Source organism: Anser anser, assembly GCF_964211835.1.
Source record: "Anser anser genome assembly, chromosome: 17".
Classification (NCBI taxonomy): domain Eukaryota; kingdom Metazoa; phylum Chordata; class Aves; order Anseriformes; family Anatidae; genus Anser; species Anser anser.
The window spans coordinates 1,054,600-1,077,204 of NC_139738.1; the positions used below are offsets into that span (position 1 = coordinate 1,054,600).

The 22,605-nt window shown below is 51.8% G+C and overlaps 1 long non-coding RNA gene across 2 annotated transcripts; it reads right to left on the reverse strand.

Annotated features, from left to right (window-relative positions):
- Positions 1-12,274: 12,274 nt before the first annotated feature.
- On the reverse strand, positions 12,275-21,826 carry LOC310882984. 2 transcript variants are annotated; one of them, XR_014573263.1, is made up of 2 exons: positions 20,176-21,826; positions 12,275-18,314 (listed from the first exon to the last, which is right to left on the reverse strand). It is a non-coding gene; the product is annotated as an uncharacterized lncRNA (long non-coding RNA). The 2 variants fall into 2 exon arrangements; XR_014573264.1 differs by having other exon boundaries at positions 12,275-19,334.
- Positions 21,827-22,605: the final 779 nt, after the last annotated feature.

Here is a 22,605-nt window from a genome sequence, read left to right on the forward strand (position 1 = left end):
GCACCCATGGAAATGGTTTCTGCCACGATGACTCCTTGCTGATTTTCTCTATTAACGTCTCCCCCAAGTTCCCCACTCCCAGAGTCATTTTCCTCTGCTCGCCGCCTCAGCAATGCCATTGCTTTGCATGGAGGAGTCACCTCCTTCAGCCTGAGCCAAAGATAATTCCACGTGCTCTGGCCTCTCCAAAACCCTTCCTTCGCTGATTGGAAAGTGCTTCCTGCTGCTGCAGGCATTTCAATGCGAAAAAACCACCAGGATCAGTCAAAATGGTGAGTGAAGCCTGTGCGGCCTGCAGCTGGCGGATCTGGCCGGCACCAGCGGGGATGCTCAGGAGCAGCCGGTGCCCACCGCGCATCGCCCCGTGCCCACACCATCTCCTTTTCCAAAGGAGCTGCCACTGAGAATTCAAAAGATAAAGTGCTTTACAGAATCTCAACTTCTACAAAAACACTTATCTGGTGAAAAAAAAAATAATGTATTTTTAGCTTTGCTTTTTCATTTAAAAATGAAGAATTCCCCTCAGATCCCTCAGTAATGAATTGCAGAGAAAGTTTCTCTCTGGTTCAGCTGAACAGTGCTCATCTGAGGGGGTGGAAAATTACTGAAAACTATAATAGTAAGTAACAAAAAAAGTCTTAAATTCAACCTTTATGGAGTTTTAATCACATCGTGTGATTCATTTCACATGCAAATCCTGCCTCACGCTCTCTGTGCTGCTAAAACATGACTTCAAACCATTTCCACACAAAACCATTTTAGCAGAAGACAGATTCAGATCTTAACCAAAGGAAAACCTGAATTATAATTTTTCTTTGAAATCTGGGACTCCTTTTGTGAGGCCAAGAATTGGCAGGCATATTTGATAGCAGCCTCAGATGTTGCTTCTTACTACTCGTCACGGTGGGTCAGGACAGGTCTCAGCAAATGCCTTTTTTTATTTTTATCTTGGCGATAGTAGTCGGGGTAGTAATGATCGTGCTTAGCCCTTCTGTACAGTGTTTAAGCTTCCAAGCTTTATGCAGACATTTTTAATCGCGTTATTGGCAAACTCAGCAGTGAGCTGTTTTCATTCATCTCTCAATGAAAACAAAAATAAATGGGTCCTGCATCGTGTCATTTGCAGGTTTGCAGCCATTGCTTTTTCATTAGTAAAAAAACCTCCAAATACAAATGGGGGGGGATGCAAGGAGTCATCCAGCTCCTCTGAGCTCGTCTTTCTCGCTTAGATTTCAGTCCCACCTGGGAGTTTGCTTTTGTGTGTGATGCTTCTTTCCATCGGCGGGATAAATAAAGCACCAAGTATTTACCTGATCAATAGAGACCTAATGAAGTAGACGTTGTCCTGCTATAAATGAGTGGTCAAAGGTGACTCCTGGATTTCAAATTGCATTGACCAGACTGTTTGCAACAGGCATGTCTCCCAACCTCAATTTCCACTGAAATGTACATCAAATATTTATTAAGACACTCTTAATTAGAATAGGCTTAAGGAGAGGGAAGAAAAGCAGTGAGCTGCATCTCTAAGAGGGCTCCGAGCTGTCCCTGCTGGCGCTGCGGTGCAAGCCCCAAGCCCTTTGGCTGCAGCAGCACCTGGAACGGAGGTGACGAGGGGGAAGAGGTGTCCCCTTGCCATGAAGCGGGTGATACGTTTCCTTCAGGGGAGGGAGCTGGTGGTGTTTTGCTCCTCCTCTGCCACCACGGCTTCTACGGATGCAGGCGCAGAGCAGCTTCAGGCTGTGCTGACCTTGGCTTTCAGAGCATTTCATGCTGTACGTACCCGTGCACCGGGATGCAAACCAGCCCGGTAATGCTGCAATAGCAAGGGCTGGCTCCTTCAGGTCAGTGTTTCAACCGAGGGCTGCAACCAGACACGTTAGCACTGTGTTTGCGAGCGTCCCAGACCGCCGCTGGTGGCCCCGCAGGAGGGCGGCTCGTGGCAGCGCTGCTCCGGCAGCCGAGGCAGAGCCCGGAGCCGCCGAGGGCACAGAGACACACCAACACCTTCCACGCGATTTGGGATCAGTGCTGGTTAGGTCAGGCGCTAACTACACCCCCAGCCTGTGTCCTGGTGCATTGCTCGATCTTATCTGCTTACCGCATCGCCATTTGTCACACCACGGAACAGAAACCGTCTTTATTACTGCAAAGCTCCAGCTTTCTCACACTAATATAATCCCTGGATTTATTCAGGTACCGTACTGCAATGAATTCCTCTAACAGAGACTCTTTTGGAAGCAGAGCACATTGTCCAGCTATTCTTGCCTGGAGAATTCAGCCCGTTTGCTTTTTCCTGCAGCAACAATAATGCAAAAAGTGGAGCAAGAGACCCCTTTGGAGGGGATGCACCAGCATCCCCACCCAGCCAGAGCTGAGCCCGAGCTCGCAGCCAGCACCTCTGCCCGGCATCACCTGCACCCCATGGGCAGGTCTTTGGTCGTCCTTTTCTGCCACCAAGTCAATCAGATTATGATTATGCAGGCTGTTAATAAGTAATCACTTTATTATTTGTAGGTCTGTAGCAATGTAATTAGGCGTGGGCTGTATAAATGGAACAGATTCAGCTCATCGGGAACTCCCAGTATTCGACGTCAGGTTTGATTTCAGCGTTCAAGGAGGTGAACGCGCCCTGGTTCCTGCGACAAGACGATGCTCCGTGGCTGCCCCCAGGAGCCCGCTGCCCCCGGCCGAACGCACGCAGTCTGTTCGTGCTGCTGCCTGGCTCCTTGTGCCCAGCGTCCAGATGCAGACGAATCGCTCGATTATGTTGCATTTTTTTACGCTGGTCTTGCCTCCTAATTGGATAGTTTCCCACAAGGAGATAAAATATTTAAAAACAAGTATATGAAAGGGAAAGTCAGCCTTTATTAAAATGACTTCATCGTTTTGAACGCATGCTTTCAAGTACTCTTCTGTAATTCATCCTTATAGATATAAAATTATCATCTGAAGGAAGATTGTTAATAAAACTGACATTTCCCCATCAGTCAACTTAATTCACAATATAACACTTTCCAAATCCAATTACGTCTGTCTGACGACTGACGTTCAGTTCAACGGCATTGTTCATGTGGAAAAGTGGATACAAAAATCAGACGCAAGTAATTCATTACACACGAGACTGTTTTCAGCGGGACAGCTACCGAACCGCTGGTGGCGGTGGGCAAGGACAGCAGCACAAGTACAGCCACTTCTTCAGGATGCAAATCGATGAAGCGCTGGGCACAGGCGCGCGTTTCAAATGCTGAGCCCAGATCCAGAAAAGTGCCCAGAGGCTCCGGACTCAAACACCCCCCAGGCACGCACGTGGCTGCAGCCCTGCTCTAACCAACATCGCGTATTTCTGCACACGCTTTAAATATTTGCTTCGTTTTACAATATATGATCAAATGCTTTTTCAAATCAGAACCCCTCCGTGCACAATAACGATTAAAAAATGGACTTCTGGGAGCCTCAGAGACCTTGTTCCACTCCAGGCATTATTCATTAAAAAAAAAAAAAAATCACAGCTTGAAGTGGCAGCACAAGTATAAATTGATGTAATTTCTAAAGCTAAAATACTTATTGGATGCCAAGAGACAAAGTGCTTGTTCATCTGTAGCTGTTACCTCTTCTCACCCAGTTCTTTTCCTTTTTTCTTTTCTTCCTGCATTAAGTTTTTTTTTTGTTAATATTTGGTTTTAAAGTAAGAAACTTACAGTCCTGTCCGAGGATTTATTTTAAAAAATAGTGGAGTTATCTCGCAGTGCAACTATAATTGTTTGCTGGGGGACAGAGAGCTCTGCTGTAAATTTCTCTGGCCATCAACCTAGGGAGCAGAGAGCAGGCTGCAAGAGGGGAGCAGCAAAAACAGCTTCTGAGCCGAGCTGGAGGGGCTGAGCGACTGCAAAATACCGGTTGTAAACGTCTTCCAGGCCACGCTGTGTTCGCAAAACTGCATCTGCGGGAGCGCTGTGGCTGGTGGTGATGTTCGGAGGAGCCGTGGCTGGGCAGGGCTGGTGGAGGGCAGGGTCTGCTCCCTCCAAAGGCTGTCCCTGCCGTGACACTGACCTTGTCTTTCTGCTCCAGGACTGGGGTGGCTTTGTCGCCAGACACCAGCTCTCCTCGTCCCACTGTGTTCCTCTCCGTGTCAGTGGGAAGGGGCCAGGAGTATCCCACAGGGTGCCAGCTCCCCAGGGCCGTGCGTCCCCCAGCACCGAGCTGCTGTCTCGTAGGACTCACCATCACTCCTACCTGCCTGGGACGTTGGAACAAATAAATCCAGTTAGGAAGAGAACGTTATTTGAACGGAGCCAGGAGAACGCAGCACCACAGAAGCTATTGCATGGCAACCATTGCCAGGGAGACCGAGCTCTCCGCTGCGGTGCGCTGGGTACCTCCATCAGGCAAGCTAATTTGGGCGAGGATGCTCCTGAAGTGCCTTTGTCTTTGTGCTTTGCTGCGCCTCTCCTATTCCTTTCCACGCACTGTTCAGAGGGCTCCTTCCTGGAGATTTCCAGTGGCACCGGTGGGAAGGTCCCACGGGGACAGCACAGGCACCGCGTGCTCGCGTGACGTTTGTAAAGCGTTCGGAAACGGCAGCAGGGCGCTGCCGTGGGGCTTCCCCTCCCTGGCTCTGCGTGCGGGGTCTGTGCGGGTGCAAGCACGTGGGTGATCTCTGCTGCCCTTGCTGGCGGTGGGAGCCAGCCCTGTCGTTTCCAACATCTCCTCCAGGCAAGGAGCCGAAGTCACTGCTGCCGTCAGTGTCTCAGGGCCAGCCCAGGCTGATTGATGTCCTCCTGGCTCCAGGTGCCCGCGTGCAATTGCAACAAGGGGATAAAATCTCGGGGCTCAGCTGGGGCCGGCAGCACCCAGGTGATGTGCGAGCACCGTGCTCCCCTCCTGCTGCACCAGCCCGGCCTGCAGCCCCCTCTTCCCCACCGTGCAGCAAAACGGCCTGTGTAGGTGCTTTGTGGCCAGCAGCGAGCAGGCAGGATTGGGACCTTTGCTGCTTCACATGGAGCACAAAGAGGAATTAAAGTGATTTCCTTGTGGCAGGCAGAGCGCGGGGCCGCAGGGCCGCATCCTGCCCTCCGGGGGAGCCTGGCTGGAGGGGGCACCCCGGGACGTGGGCGCTGCCCAGAGCAGGATGCACCCGCTGCCTGCAATGAGCCGCCCCTGCTCCTGCATCCCACCGTCTGAATATTCTTCTCTGTTAACTAGGGTTATTTGTTTAAAGACAAAAATCTCATCCGATTATCGCAAGGAGCAGCAGTTTAGCACTTTACCGCTCTTTGGGGATACAATTTGTGTGTCACTTCACATTTTATTCTCTTTTATTGGCTGTGGGATTGTTAAAAAGGGAATGAGGTGTATTTATCATGCGCACAGGAAATCCACCAAGATAACTGTGACCGGTTATGGCTGGGAGGGAAGGCGGCAGGGGAGCGGCGCCCTGCTGGAAGGACGCTGTCCTTCAGGGAAAGGGGAGCAGAAAGGGGTGTCACAGCCCCCAAAACCTGTACGATGGCATGGGACCGGTCCCCATGGAGAACTGTACAGAAAAAGCCTGAGACATCACAGAGCGGTCCCTAACAGCGCTGTTAATCATTACCTCGGAGAATTTTATTTCACTCATTTTAAACTGCCTACAAGGTTTCCATTATTGATGTCCCCCCAACCATTTCTCTTCCATTTTCATTTCAAAAATCCTGATTACGATGGGACTCAGAAGCTCGATTTAATCTGACGAATCCTCGCTCGCCAGAAGACAATTAGCCAGACTCGTGAACGCAACTTTGTTCTTGGGGCTATTCCTAGTTAACATTGACGCTGAGCTGCAAATGGTTTCAGCATGTCCCAGCCCGTGCTGGGGGACAAGGGGACACCCGCAGCCACCCTGTGGTGCTCCCTCCGGTTCGCAGAGGCTGCCAACAACAACGCCATCCCTCCCGACACAACACAGAGATGTGTTTGGGGGCAGGAGGGTCTCACATCCCCCTCCATGCCCCAAAACAGGTGCAGAACAGCATATGGGGTGAGGAAGGCTCAGCTGTGCCTTGCTTCACCAAACCAGCTCCCTCCATCACCCGCAGTCACCAAATTCAGGCCGAGGAGAGAGGGACCCTCACCGCAGCCAGCGGGAACCGCGTGGGTCGGAGCTCGGAGGTGCAGCACGCGCAGAGCAGCCGAGGCCACGAGCTGGTGGCAGCGAGGGTTTGGGCGTGCTGCCCTTGGCTGCCTTTGCCCCGGGAATGGGAAACACGAAAATTAAGACAACAGACAAGCATCAATCACCTGCACCTTCCCGAGAACGGAGGAAGAGGTGTAATCTACCTCTCTGCCCTTCAGCTCCAGGCATTAATAATTCACACCGGTGCAGCCAGCCATTGCCTGGCAATGAGAAGCTGGAGCACCATCGGCCACGCGTGCAGAGAGCACAGCCAGAGCCTCAGCCTGCAACCTCTTCTTGCTTTTTCCTGCTGCATGTCAGCAAAGTGATTTGAAGGCAGAGGAGAGCCTCGTAAATCAGGAGTGCTTGCAGAACAAAGCCAGCAGCAGCCTTTCCCACAGCGACACAACTTGGTGGCTCCCCTGCTCCTCGTGGGCACCTGCTTCCCTCACCCCGTGGCATCGTCCAGCACGATGGCTGTGGCTCAGCCTGCTGGGAGCAGGAAGGCCGGGAAGCACGGCATGCTGAGACTTCTCTTGGGGACACGGGTGGCATCCAGCAGCAGAGGAAAATGCGGACACAGTTGCTGTTTGCACAGCACAGAGCCCGGCCACTTTGCTCCGGGGCATCCCTGCTCTCCAAGCACTCTGCACGGAGCGGGGTTTCGCTGTCAGCACCTGCAAACCTCCTGTGGGTGGCTGTTCCTCCGAGCACAGCTCAGCAGAGCCAACAGCCCAAGCGCAGGGCTTAATTTACTTGGAAAAGGTTACAGCGGCAACAGGGGTCCTGAGCAAACAAGTCAGATGAATGGTTCCAAGAGCCGGGCTCGTTTGTCTCGCCACCCTGGTAAATAAATGTACATACATATAAATACATGCTGTGCTTTTCTGCAGGGTCGCTGACGTTGCTGGCAGCGCAGGGGGAGCCCTGCTCTCTTTTTGCAGAGGAATAACCCCGGTGCTGGCCGTGCCCCGTGCCCGGGTGTGCAGCTTTCAGCCCCGGGGGCTCTGCCGCCCGCCGAGCAGCTCGCGCCGGCCCCGTGGGATGGCAAACGAACCGGCTCGTGGTGCCACAGCGAGCCCCGTCCCGCTCCACGTAGCCATGCAATCGCCATGGAAACTGAAAATGCAACCAGCTTGGTGAGGCTGGAGGATAGCGGGGGACTGGGCCACCGGCAGTTCACAAGAAAAAGGGAGAGCACATCGTACCTAGCCGGAAAACGCTATTTAGGGACCGGTTATTTGGATTGCTGGAAGAACTTGCACTAGGTGAGGATCCAGACTCCAGCTGATTAAAACCAGCACAGCTTTAAAACAACTTTCCCTTTTCATCCAGATGCTGCCTTCTGGACTTGAGGCACCAGCTCACCTGCTGGTGGGAGCGCCGTGGTTCTCCTGATGGCACAGGGCATGCAGCTATTGCAGGGGACGCTGCTTAATATTCACATGCTATTTAATTAGCATTATCAAACATCATCGCTCAGCGTTTTCACCATATGTATTACTCTCTTGTTTGTTCTTCAGAGAAATCCCAAGCAGCACAGGCAAGCTGCTTTAAAAACATACTGAGACTGAAATAAAAAGAAGAAACCCGCTATTTTTTGGATTCACAAAACCATAAGAAATCAACGTATGATGCCCCATTTTCCGAAATAGTACCCCTATTGATGGCTTGGAGTTCGAAACCAGCGACTGATAAAACATGCAGCACCGGTGTGACAAACAGCAGAAAACAAGCTATCTATCACCGCCGTTCCTACAGCCTTGCAATAAAACAAAATGCCAGATGGAATTAGAAACAAGCAGGGCCTCTGTGGAGCTGCTCCTCGGGCGACAAGCCTGGGGCTCGCTGGGGACGTCCTGCATGGGAGGGATTCGGTGGCAGCCCCGTCCGAAGTGCAGCAATGCTCCTCCAGCGTTTGTGCCCTCCTCCTGCGGTCCACAGCACCAAGGCAAAGGCTCCGTCCACGCGTCCACGTGAAACAAGCCCACGTGCTGGGCAGGGCGGGTGAACTGCTGGCCGCGAGCGTGACAGCCAGCTCAACCACCTGCTGGCAAGCGAGGCTTTCCTCCGCGCTGCTGTGACATCTGCCATCCCGGGCTGCGCCCAGGGACAGTCACCTGGCTGAGCAGTCTGTGCTTTTGCAGCGGAGAGCTGCTCACTTCTGCGTGGATTATCAACAGCGAAACCTCGTCTGTTGCTGGGAGGAAGCACAAGCTGGATGAGGGACTGCCGCAGCCTTTCAGCAGGCTGAGTGCTGGTGAAGTGTTTTCTTCTTCTTCCTTTTCCTTTATTCATCTGAAATAGTTTGCTTCGCTATTAAAGCTCAAATACGAATCCATTAGGACCATATGCTCCCAGCTATGTTACAGGAACCCAGGACTAATTCAGATCTTGAGCCTGTCTTCGGACCATCTGTTAACAGGATCACACGAGACGACGTGTCATTACGGTCTGAAATTTGCATAAATGCTTTGGAGGAATTGCGCCCAATTCTTCGTGCGAGGCGCGGTGACTTCTCTCACATTGCAGGGAGGCGGCATGAGTCCCGGGAGAAGCCAGGGAGGAACCGGGGATGCTCCTTGGGTGCAGTGCCCACGGCTGTCCCCAGCAGCAGCAGGACCCGTTGCCCTCGCTGCTGGCACGGCCAGCACCATCCCCTCCCGTCCTTGTCCCCATGGGTCCTGCTGTTATCCGTGGCCGGATCTGCAGAAGCAAACCCAACCTGCAGGGCCCTGCCTGCGGCTTCCCACCCGCCGCACCGCGTCTCCCCGGCCAGGCTCCCGCATTCGTCCTCCCAGCTCTGACCACAGAGGCTTAAATAAGGGTGTAAATAATAGATCACACCGCCAGGGCTCGGAGCTGGCGGCAGCCTCGGGCTCTCCCCTTACCGGTGGGCGAGGAGGAGATGCCAGCAGGAGATAATGGACACTGAGATCTCACCTGGAGGCTGCGTCCTCCTCCCAGGGCCGGCGCAGGAGGGAGGCCCTGGCCGGGGAGCCCAGCAGCACTCCTCCTGTGGCACGTTTCCAGCGCTTCCAGTCCCCTGCACCAAAGGCCTGGCATCACCACCGGGAGGCCGTGGCTGCCCCCCCCAGCTGCTGCGCTGCGTTAGGGGGCTGTGCTGTGCCTCACGTGCCAGAGCCTCGCCGGGGCAGGTGGTGAGAAAGAAGCTCCCGCGCATCCGTTTGCCGTGCACATCGCACCAGTCTCCGTGCTGGGTTGGGCGCTGCCCCAGCGCTGCCTCCCCGGGGCTACCTCCCAGCACCCAGCCCGAAGCCGAGCAGGGTCTGGGGCCAAAGCCAGCCCTCCCAGGCCCCAGCAAACCCCAGCAAACTGCAGCAGCGTGTGAGCAGCGCCCGGCCTCGCGCTGCCTCTGCTGTGAGCGGGCACCAGCGCCGGGGAGCCGCGCACCCGCTCCCTCCTGCAGCCACAATAGTCCTCTGATGATAATTACAGGCTTTCCAGCAGCTTTGTTGTTCAGTGGGGCCGGGATTTTTTTGGTAGCAATAGGTGCTGTTTAAGTACTTGAAAGAATGGCACTTAGCAGATGTCTTGGGGTAAATGGTAGGTTAAGCGGTACCAAGAACACCAGCGAAATGAGCGCTAATTTACACTCACATGATTCAATTTGCATGGTTAATTCTATTTAAAGCAAACATCCAGCGTGCACTGGAGCTCCAAAAGCACCATCACTCTCATTTCATCTTCTTTGCAACACTTTGGAGAACAAAATGATGGGGATAATGGATCTAACAAACATTTATGTGCCGTGGGAGCAAAGTTTTATAAACACATTTCCTCTGGAAAGCGCCGGGTGTACCTGATAGCATCATCTCGCGTGCACAAAAGCTGCTCGCAGAAGAACAAGCGCACTGTGACGCTGATGAGATTAAATGGATGTCCTTCAGCTACGGCACTCGCGTCACGGTGCCGCGCACGCTGGGCCCGGGGGAGCGGAGGGGAAGCTGGGCGAGTTGCTGGCCGCGAGCGGAGCACATTTGGCTTTTGAATTTGCAGCCCAAGCCGCGGGCGGCAGCACAGTGGGGCAGGAGCCAGGGCGGGAGCTGCACACACCCGCAGAAGCAGGACCCTGCGCAGAAACCTCTTGCAAGTGAGGGTGGCTCCAGGATGCTGCCTGCACTCTGCACCTCACCAGGGCGTTCGACTGCTGCCCGCTAAATGCCAAGCACACGCGCGCTCCTCAGCTGTCCGTGTTGGGCAGCAAGCACTGCTGATTCCTAATGCCTAACGACGCTCCAGCTTGGGCTGTCCTGCTCCTTGCTGTGGTGTCTGCATGAAGGCAGAGGTCTACGACTTGCTTTCTCTTCCTTTTCAGCTGTAATTTAATAACGTCCGTAGTGGTACACACAGAGCTGAAGCACGTTCCTGAGCATTTACCATAGTGCTGTGGCTTTCTGCCACTTGGATTTTACTTTCACTATTCTGCCACTTGGCATTTTCCCTGGGGCTTTCTCCCTCCAGTTCGACACAGGTGCTGGGAAAACGGAAGGCAGCAACTCTTTTGCTTTCGAGCAATCAATATTGCTTATTAGTTGAATAACAACAACTCTTTGCTACTATTCTTCAAGTTCTGCAGGAAAAAGAAGGCCTGTAAATGCCCTGGGTGAGAAAAAAACAAACAAACAAACAAAAAAAACCAAAACAACACAAATTGCCCCAGAGATAATACGCCAAATGTAAATAATATTTATGGCTCATTAAAGCAGTGATGCTGTGTGCACTGAAATCCATGAGAAGCCAGAACACAGCGAGAAGCCAGAAGAGGAGGAAGTTGGCACGTTATTTCCTTACAACCTGAGAAACTTGAAAAGTCAAATACTGGAAGGCATTTCCAAGCAATGTCCTAAAGAGCGTTCATATCAGGATTTGCTGTGGCTTTCCCTTCCTCGTACAGGGAATGGAGGCACCATCCGGGTGGCTGCGCCCAGGCAGGCGCTCAAAAGCAATGATCAGAGGAAATATTTCACAAACAGCCAACGGGGCTGAGATTTTTCCAGCAGAGAACAAATTTGTAAGACTCCAAGCTGGTGTCTGGACTATTTGCGAACAGTAAAAGGAACTAAATTTGACAAATGAAGTGCCTGCTGCAAGGCAGCTCACACGGCTCGAGTAACTACCCAGTAATGCCAAGCCTCGTGCAAATTGCTAGGTAACTACGCTGGAGAGAGCCAAAAATAATCCCTCCTGTGACTTGCTCTGACAGCGTTCGGAAGAGTGAAATAACAGTGTTTCAGCATGTAACGGCATGACACCGGCTCTCTGGAGCGATGCAAAGGGGCCTCTGCAGGTGACGCTCCCCTGGGACGGGGACAGGCTCTGGTGCTTCCCAAGGGAGCGCCCCAGCCCGGGTACAGCCATCGGCAGCTCGTGGGGATGCATCAGAAACACCGCCTGCACCGGGGTGTAAATAACACCCAGCCGTCTTTCAGGTGCTTCTTGAAAAATGCCGTGTTATTACCATGGAATTTAGGAAATATCCTGATTAAATCAAAAAGGCCCCATAAATTGCAAAGTTAGAATTTTCTGGGATGAAAAAAGAAGCAGTTTTATACCCTGTCAGCAGAATGTAAATGAACGAGCTGGATGAATTAGTGCACGATAAACTTTTAAAAAGCCAAGTTACAATTTAAAACAGTAGTGAGAGCTCTGGAATGATTTAGGGTTTTTTTAAAAAATAGCACCACTCTAATGCCATTCAATTACGGCCTGCACGGCAACCCATAAATATCTTTTACCGCCCTCTGGGACAAGACATCTTTGTTCTGCAGTGCAAAGAGCTCTGCGTGCCCGATGGCCATCCCGCCACTATCGCCTGTAGCTCTCCACGCTCCCATCGCCATCCCCTTGCCGAGCGGTGTCCTTGGGGGCACGGGGCAAGGACGAGGGCTGGGATGGGACCCCCAGCCCCACTGAGGCACCCAACAGTGCCTGCATGCCCACACGCATCCCCAGTCCCACCTAACTCCTTGCCCCTGAATAACTGCTTTCTCTGGAATCTCTTCTCCACAAACAGCTGATTTATTTTTCAATAAACTCCAGAGACGGTTAAATCCACATGAAACAGCTTTCCTTCTGCCAGAGTTGTTCCGGATCTGCGTGCTCTCATCCCAGCTATGACCACGCTCTCCTCCAGCACCATTCAGTCCTGTCCCACGTCCACAAGACCCCGCAGCAGCTCCTGGCTGGGGATGGAGCCCAGCAGTGCTCAGCCCCAAGGCCACAAGGGAAGGGCATTGCCAGCAGGTTCCTGAGGCCCTGACACCTTTGGGTGCCCGGCACGTTACACGGCAGCCAGCCAGTGCCTGGCGCTGTCAGCAGCAGGTGTGGATCTGACGCTGCCGGAGGAGGAGACGGCAAAAGCTCAGCAGGGCTGGAAGTGGCACCAGGGCTCTGGCTGAGCGCTAACCTGAGCCTTATGGGGTAACTGAGAGTCACAGCATCCTGCACGCACCAGGCATCAGCAGACAGACACACGGAAAAGGCTCTGGGATGGACCTGGGGAAACACAGCTGCTGCCTGATGAACCTGCTCACCAGCCCTTGGCACTGCTGTCAGCAAGAATCCCTCCCCTGCAGGGCAGAGGGCTCCCAGAGGAGGCGCGTGCCCTGCACCCAGCCCGAAAGCACCAGCACACCGGGGGAGATTTCGCCCTAATCGCTTCGTGCAGCTGCTGAGCACTTCATCAGCACCGTGAGATTTCCCCAGTGCTCGGCTGCTCTGGGTGTAATGAGATTAGCCACAGCCCCCCAACAAGCGTCGAATAATAATTTGTTTTGTTTTGCTTTCAGTAAACCACGATGACTCTGCTGATCCGAGTGATTAATTTTGCTCTTTCCTGATAAATTGGTTGGTATTTGCATCATCTGGGCCCCTGATCCTCTACTCCTCCTTTTGCAGGGCACCACATCCCCGCTGCCCGTCACTCCAGCGTGGCTCCTCGATGCAGGCACCCCCACAACCACAGCCCCGAGAGCAGGGCACGGCTCTGTGCCGGCAGCAGCTGGTGGTGAATGGCTCTGATGATCCAGGTTCATGCTAATCCTGGAGTCTCTCATCCTCAGCCACGGTTATTCTCTCCCGCTGTAGATTTTGGGTACGTGCTGCTATGAGGCAGCCCTGGCTGAACGGGCTCCCCATTAGCCGAGCTCCATGGTCCGTGCTCAGTACAAGCCCCTGGTAAGAAAGCTGGGAGAGCAGAGCTGAACAGAGCTACACGCGTTGCTGCCTCCCTGCCACAGCACGCCGGCTGCTCAGGTCCCTGCCGTCGTGAAGGAAAAGTAAAGAGACCAGGCTGGCTCCCCCGTGGTGCTCAGCACAGCCCCAAACCCAGCCGGTGCTTCTGCCGCTGCACCCCAGCTCAGCCCAGTTCCTGCGAGGCCATGGAAAAACAGATCGTGCCCTGCAGCCCCGAGGACAGCACGCGAGTTGTGGCACATCGCCACGCTCAGGCATCGCCCTCGCTGCTGCCCCAGTGCCAGCAGACCCCAGTCCCTCTCCCGTGGTGCTGGAGCTGGCGTGCCCATCGCTCCCGCTGCTCTGGGGAGGCTGGCGGGGTGCAGAGGCCTCGCCGCAGAGATTTCATGCCGTGCAGCACAAATGATGTTATGAGTCAGTAGTTGCAGAATTCATTTTTAGATAGTGCTACAAATGTAGCTATTAACATCAGCTCACATCTCTTCTGAGTGATTTACCTGTTTCATTTTACGCAGTGAATTAAACACAAAAATATCCGCGGTCTACCCAGATCCCGCTATCGATCTGTGCAAAATGTGCAGCATCACTCACTCCTCCGGCGGCGTCACCTGCCCGGCTCGCTGACACGAGGGATTATCCACAGAAGAATAAAGGTGCCTGCTTTAGGAAAAATGTTTGCAGGTCACTCGCTGCTGATGGGAGCTCCAGCTCCATAGGTGCTAATCTGTCTCCAGAACAGCAAAATGTCAGCCCATGAGTAATTATTTGAAGAACAAGACATTTTATTGTCTAATTCATGACATGTCTTATAGCATGCCTAAGATATTAATGTTCTTCTAAATCATTGCTGGGTATAATATTTTGCCACCGATATCGCACATAATCTTCACGTTGGATATGCCTCTGTTATCCAATGGCACTCTGTAAAATTACAGTGACACTAATGCTTACCACCCTTACTGAATGGAAAAATCAAATTACAGATGAAGTATCATTGATTTTGTTATGGGCTCCAAGGTGGCAGGGAGTCAATCGACCTTTATCAAAAAAACAGTAGAGGTGTTTTTGTTGCTTTTCATTCCCCCCCCAGTGCTTATTGTCACTCCCTTTGGGGCTGACATCCTCACTGCCTTCGCTGGGGATGGTTTCCTTCGGCAGAGGTGAAATGCACAGGCAGTGCCTCGTGTCCAACGGCACGCTTGTCCCTTTAAACAAAACATGTCCACGCTGCAGTTTTATGAGCAGGCTTCCCTGCCTCCTTTGCGCAGTGTGATTTAGAAAGCCAGACATGTTAATTCATTGCTAAGCCCTGGAAGTGGAAGCTGCTGCTACCGTTTATCAGACAGCTTATAGAGCTTGAATAATCTTCTACATGCATCATTACTTTGTTGAGGCTATTCTTGAGAAATTCATAGTAAAATACAGCAAGAAAGGATAGCGTCATTATCAGGATTTGCTCCACTCGACAGAAACTTTCCCCTTATTACAGATGGAAAACACTTTTTCCCCATAAATGGCCCGAGGCTCTACAAATTTGATTAAAGATGGAACAACTGCTGAAGGACTTGTGCTTATCAGGAGCAGCACATCGGCTCGTCACGCAGATGCTGCCCCACCAGTGCCACCCGCGGGCTCCAGGTGGGCAGAGCCCAGGACCCGGAGTCCCTTCTGGTGCCTCCAGCCACTTCTGCAACAAAAGGATCACCTCTGAGTCTGATGCCGGCAGCAATGTCCCCCAAGCACCCAATTTTGGGAAGTGTGTGGTTTTCTCCTCCAAGCTCCCCTCCCTTCCAGGGCACGCAGAACAAGGCTGCTTGCTCGTTAAAGGGAGGGCAGCTTAACACCACTGATTGCATTAGCCTAATAGTACCTGCATAAAGCAACCAAAAAAAAAAGATTAGTTTTTTTTATCTATTGGTGTTTTTTCTTTTAAGCAAATACATGGTCCATGAAGTATTGATTAAATTCAAGGATTAAATTAAGCAGTGACAGAATAAAGTGCAAGGGCTTGCAAGATAGTCAATATACAGAACATGGACAACAAAGGCCAGGGGAGAAATACAAAGGGCTCTGGAGCCCAGCACTACATCCTTCAGAAGAGAGGGAAAAAGAGCTAGTGGAGATGGAAGGCAAAGCACACATCCTGCACCCCGCTGCCACGCAGACGTTGGGACCCCCCTGCAGTACCCCACGACAGCCCAAACACCAAATGCTTCTGCGGGCGATGGCGTGCGAGCCCTCGTGGGCAGGCAGCTTCCAGCCACCACGAAATTGGGATGCTCAGCACACAGCCCCCAGTCCTGAAGCTCTGTAATCTCGGTGATGTGGGAGTTCATGTGTGCCTTCCATAAAGCGCCATTATAAGCTGTTACAGTGATTTCTCAGTGGTGATCCTGAGAAATTGGTGCTTCTATTTTTCTCCCTTTCTGAGAGAATTCTGATCCTGCATCGGAGATGAAAGTTGCATCATCTGGGTATGCAGTAAGCTGCTTGTTGTGGTTATCAGCTTCTCCTTATTTCCTTCATACTGGCTCAGCTTTACTTAGATAAAATTGTCACCGGAACCAAGACAAAAAAGCATCTTTTCAGCTGGTATAAGTTGGCAGATCCAAGGGAAGTCAATTAAGTGACTTCAGTTTATATTTTCCAAGTATCTCAATGAAAGCCATAATATCCAGACCAAGAAATTCTCCAAGAATCTATTATTTCCAGTAAAACCAAGACTTTTTTTTTTTTGAGTTTCATAATGAAATTAATATTGACCTCTCCATGCTTCACAGAGAGCTGCGGAGGCGCACAAGCAGGAGGCAGGCTCTCCCCTGCTTCCCGCCCTGCCCATGGCTTGTTCCTGGCTCTCCCGTGATACACACCCTGGAAAGGTAGGATTTAGAAAATCCCTTGGACTAGGCAGCAGCTTCTCCGTTAATCCCAAGAGGCCAGAGGAAACATGCAGTGTAACTTTAGCACCCGTAATTCTCCAAAGCCAGCGAGCTGAGCTGGGCTGAAAGGATAAACCAGCCCCCTGCGTGCAGCCACAGCCGTGTCCCCAGACCTGGTAACACCATGCCCGCTGCTGCTGCCACTGCACCAGGACAAGCTGACAGTGAGGACGACGTCCCCATGCCCCCCAGGTGAGGGTCCCCCTGGGGACACAGCCCTGCCCCGCAGGGACAGGGGGGCACCAGCAGCACCCCCACGAGAAGCACCTGATGGAGATCTCAGGGACCCTCCATCCACCAGGGCCAGCATTCATAATTAAGAATTATAATTAAGAAGCTGCTTTCATTTCCAGCACACAAACCAATACGTTACCCGAACAGACAAATGTGCTCGCCGTGCAGGCGAGGACATCGGGTCCTTCTTCACTGGCCAGGAAGCCGAGAGCCTCCTCCAGAAATGGTCCTCATGGGCCAGGATGGAGACAGCTGGTGACAGGAGAAAGCCTGTCTTACATCTCTTTCTGCGGCTCGTTAGAGGGCCTCTTCCAAGCTGGCACGTACTATCAGCACCACGGTCCCATTTTAATACAGATGCCAGTTTATAATCTTGATTATTGGCCTGGAACCACGTTCCTTTTTACCATGATTTGAAAGGAGAAAAATGTTTTATACCAACTTCCCATTTTTGTTTCGAGGGTATTAAGAAATGAAACATTAATGGAATGTAGAAAACGAGCTGAGCGTTCAGCCACTATTTAGCAAATTGTTCTTGTTCATCTCTGGGAGAGGAGGGAAAAAAATAGGAGAAAGAATAAAACTGTGCCTAGAAACATACCATTTCTCCAATGCATGCATGGCTGACAGCCACTAAGCACAAATGAATAAATATTTTATGTACTTTAATTTCCTCATCTACGAGCTTGATGTTCTGAGCCTTTCTTTGCTTTATTTTGCTACTTCATAAATGTTAAAAGCGTTTATCCTCTTAGTCTTCCCAACAAAAGTAAGACTTTTGCCAGTCTCTGCTCCTATTCCATTTGCTTTCATCTCTTTATTAGCATAGCAAAATAGCACATCACCTGCAGTTTTCTGCCTTCAGTAATTTCTCCTATTTTTTTCCTCCTTCCTTCATTTTCTTATCACCTGTACTCCGATCTCTGTATTATTCAGAAAGCACGATGTTTGAAATTTTTTTTTTGTCCCAGCTGCTCATTGAACCCTATAGCTTATTGAGATGCAGCTTGGCTGTTTTTTTTTTTTTTCCTTGTGTTTATTTCATTTCCCTTTTTATTATCATCTCCTCTCCCTTACTATGCCATCACATTTTTTCCCTCTCGATCCCCCAGCCTGCAGCAGGGACGCTGGGACATCCAGACGCTGGCGTTCTTGCTCGCTCTGCATTCCTTCTGTTTTGCATTTGTCCTTTAAAAAACAGTTTCTGGAAAATTCCCCCTTCCATGTGCCTTCAGAAGAAGAAATCAGCATCCCTGTGTTAGCTATGAAGTCCAAGAAGTTGTTGTCTTCACTTGTGTGCATGGCTGGGGTCAGGACGGGACCCCCTGCCCCCTCGGGGGTTCAACTCTACCAGCAGCAAAGCCAAAAAAAGCCCCAGGGAGGGGAAAAGCACACGCCAGTTGACCCACACCACAGGGCAGTCCCCACCAGACAGCTCTGTGACAGGACACGAAGGCGAAGAAATCCGCAATTAAAGCTTAATCCTCCTCAAGTGGAACAATGGCAGAAGGGACAAGTAGGTGAGGATGGATGTTGCTGTGCCGAGAAACAGGAAAGTAATAACGGAGAGCAGAGAGAGGTGAATACGCACAGGTATTACTCAGACAGGGCTCAATAGGAAGGTTTTAAGGTGAAGCCAGATAAGTGGAAATGTCTCCTGAAATGTATAATTGTCAGGAATTTGGAGAATTACCAGTACCTGCTGTGTGCTGTAGCTCCAGTGTTGCATTATCCTTTCCTGGTGATTTACTAAATTTATTCTTCTTTGATTTCTAAGAAAATTCAAAGCTCATCATCACCTGGTGGGTTATTTCCATTTGTCTGCTTTAGAAGAGATTTTAGAAAACCTCAGATACTTTTAATTAGCTTTAATTTTCTAAGCTCTTTTGCTCAACCTGTGATTACTGTTTAACTGAACTGTATCTATTGTCTTTACTCCCTCCTGCGGGCTAAGAAACTCCAATTTCTTTGAAACCAGGCAACGTTCCTGAAAAAAATCGCAACTGGGAGTTGGGTTCTTGGCGATGCCTTTTTCTCTGCCCATCACAACAAAATACGGCTGGAACTCGGGATGCAAAATACACCTGCCTCTCCCCGCAGCCTGCCAAAGGGAGGAGGGCTGCTTTCAGGAGACCTTCCCCCGCCTTGCAGGTAGCGAAGCGCTCGCCGTGACGAACGGCAGAATTACAGCAGTGCCCAGAACACAGCGCCCCGTGGCCGAGCCTGACACGCCAATAATTCGTGCGCCCCTGTCACCAGGGCAGAACCTGCGGCTCCAGCAGCGCTCTGCACATTGCCAGCACCTCTCACGCCAAGCACCGCTCGGTGCCTGCACACCCAGCGCGTGTGCAACAGGAGCTGCACTCGGCGCCGTTTGCATGGGATTGAGATCAAAGCTCCCCGGTGGCGCTGATTACCAGAGATGAGCCCTGACAGAGAACTATTTTTAATTCAAAGACTTGTTTCTGTCTATGTGCCAGCCTGTGAGCTCAGCTCGCTCCCTTATGTTCCGTCAGTTTGCAAGGAAACAGTCAAATCCGATTACTATGGGAAGCGTGCGGGGAGGGTAACGCGATGCTAAGTGACATAATACGTGTTGGTGAAGGTGCTATCCTGGGCTCGAGAGTGTTCTGGATGCTATAAATCCCAGAGACATGAAGAAAAGGAAATATCCAAGGGGTTATTATTGCCATAAGCCCTTGAGCTTGAAATATCTTTGCCAGGAGAGTCGTGGCTATGAGTTTGCCTACAAATGAATTCGCCTTCTCACCAGTGGGGTTGCATCCTCTCTCCTGTGGGAGAAGGCAATGCCACAGGCTTCATTCAGGGCCACAGATGGAGACCTACACATCGGTGACAGCACCTCAGGTTCAGACACCACCTCCCCCAGAGCCCTGCGGACCAGCAGCGATACCAGGCTAAGGTACCGCATGCTAAGGAATGAGGCAGGGAGCCAGGTGTGCCATGCAGGGGCTGGGAAGCATAGAAAGACACTTACAGTGGTATTTATAAAGCAGTGAGGGAGGGACAGAAAAATGCAGCGATCCACCAGCAACATCTCCAGCAGACCCATGAATTACAGACACTAGAGCCCACTGAGGGTCAGTGATCCTGATCAATAACCGTGGCCCAGGCACCAAAGAGAGAGGCTGCAGGCAGAGCAGCCTGCCCTCGGGCACCCCTGCAGGAGCACAGAGATGTTTTGTGCTGCACAACAGGTCAGAGCTGCTCTCAGCCAGTTTTCGTGGGTTTTTTCCTTGAATACAGGCTGCAGCATTAGGGACAGTAGTTTTAGAAGCACTCTGAGATCCCCTGAGGTAAGTGTCATTGAAATGTTTGATAATAATTAATTGCTCTTTTATTGTACTGGATAGCTTGAGGTGGCACACACAATGAGCCTCCACAAACTGGAAAGCGCGCCCGGCTCTCTACAATACACTTATAAATATTGATGGTAACGAGATGAGACAAGAGACACCACGCTCATCAAGGCGAGGAGCACTGCCTCCCTCCTCGGAAGGGCCCTGGGTACTGCTGTCAAAACAATAACGGCAACAGCAGCGTAATTTGCTACCCCAGAACAAATGATACCTGCTAACGCAAAGGCATTTCACTTTGTGGCCAAGTAATTACCTCCGTGATTCTTGCAGAAGGCTGCAAATGACCTGCTTATCCAGGGCGGCAGAGGGCCCATCCTCTGCTTGCAGGCTGTCCTCCTCTCCTTGCGTCGCTGGCCCTGCCTCCAGGGGCTGCGTCTCATTACCGGTCCTGGTGCCACAAAACAGCATTTTTGGAAAGTGCTTCCTCCCCGTGACAGAGCCATCCTTCATCCCCTCCTTTAGCTGGGCACCACACCCCCCACATCACAGAAGAGGAGCCCCCTGCACTCCCAGAGAGAGGGCTCCTGGCAGCTCCGGGCATTTTAAAGCCTGGGCTCTGACTGCCCGAGCAGGGAAACCTGCTGCTGCTCCGCCACCTGCAAACAAACCCACCCAGGTTCCACAGCGAAAGCAGGTGGAGTCACTAAACCTGAGAACGGGCACGTGGGTACAATGTGCGTGATGAGAAGTGGCAGATGCACCTCATTTATTTATGGAACATTCGCTTAAAGGTGAATGTAATAAAATCCGTCTTTCAATTGGGAACAAAATAACAAAAGATTAAAAAAAAAATAAAGCTCGACTAGAAAAGAGCAACTAGAGAAGCGGTTGCATGGACAGGGAAAGGAGAAACTGGCCAAGGGATGCTGTTGTTACAGCAGGGGACAAGGAATACCGTGGTTTTGAGAGACCTCCTGAGTAGCTGTGCATAAGGGCAGTTTCGCTTTGAAAATTTTAAATCTTTTTAACATCAGAGAAGCAAAACATCCTTGGGGAGGGCTTTTATTGACCTAGCGTATCAGAAGCTGAATGTGTTATAAACGACAGGAATAGTTTCGTCGTCACGGCCAGCTTCTCTGCCCAGCCCTGCTCCTGCCCAGGCTCTCTCCGTGCACACCCGGAGATGCTTGGGGTGCTCCGAGCCACCTGCCGTGCCAATGCTGCCCTCAATGGGAAGCAGCAGAGCCCATGGAAGAAGCGCCTTCCCTTCCCTTCCTTACACTGCCCATGCTGGGCACAGCCTCATGAGGAAGCTGCCGACCGGGGCACGTGGGGCTGGGGGCTGCGCGGGGCAAGCACCCTGCACAGAGATCTGTGTTCCCCTCCCCGCGGGGTCCTGGGGGGGGCACTTGTGTCTTCGGAAAGGTGGAGGGCAGGGAGAGAGCTTCAAAGTCCCACCACCAGCCCGTGAAGCAGAATTTTAATGGGGAAAGAAAACAAAAATATGAAAGTGAATAGAATAAACAAGAATAAATGATTTACGAGGATGAAAGCGAAGAAGGGAAAGTTAACCGAAACAAAGGGAGCCAGGCGCTTCCCACAGCTGAGGTATCGCGATCAAAGCGCTCGCAAAACCAAAGCTGATCATGGAGCCACCTGCTGCGGCCATCAGCCGAGCGCTTTGATAGCGCCTCGTGCATGGTGAGGCCGGGTCCTGTGTGCTCCCCAGCACTGTGTCAGGGGCTGCAGCCTTCCCCTGGGCTTTACGTGGTGGCGAGGAGGAGGAGGAGGAAGGCTTTTCTTCTGCCTCGGCACCCAACAGCCACGCTCACCGACCCAGGGATGCTCCTCGCCTCTGTGCTCATCAAGATCCAATGTTTCACTAATATCTTATTTAACATCTTCTGCAATAAAATTGATTTTTCTTCTAACCTAAATGTAAATGAGATGAGGGTTAACCACTGCTTCCCCCTCATAAAAAAAAAAAAAAGGTTTGCTCCTGGTGGTGCTAAGAGCAGAACAGCAGCACTCGGCGCGGTGCTGAGCCTGGTCCCAGCCGGGGCGAACGGGTGCTGTGGGCAGGTTGGTGCAGGGCAGGGACGGCCCCAGCACATGATGGGTTGAACATGCTGGGGGAGAAATATCACAGCACTGAACTCTCAGCCCCTGGGCACTCTGCACAGCGGCTCCTCGCTTGCAGTAACTCCCTTTTATGTCTCACCCGCCTGGCCCAGCAGTGCCCGACTGCTGCTGCGTTGGAGATAAATCCAGAGAAAAAGCTCACGGCCCTGAATGCACCCAGGGGCCTCGAGAAGTCTTAGTTAAGGCTGGCGCAGCCACCTAAAACCATCAGCAGAAATGCTGCTGGACTACAGAATCATGCTCTGTTAATTCATATTTTTATAAATGACTGTACAGCGAGTCCCTCAGACGCAGTCTCTCAGCAGCTCTTTCCACATGAAGTGGCTGCTGCAGGAGGCAGCGCGGGCTGAGAAATGCTAACAGGTTCCGCGTCCTTTCATGGCCCTGCGTGAGGGAGCAGCTACAGGCACCTGCACACGACGGGACGTGGCAGCAAGCTGGAATTCCCATTCTGTCCCGGGCAGGTGTCCGTATTACACAGCCACCCAAAACAGAATGAAGGGCTGCGTCTCCAGCAAAGCGCTTCAGATCAAAATTCAGACTGATTCTGCCTTTTTTTTGTGGATGCCTGGAAGGATTCTTACTTCCACTTTTCTACTTT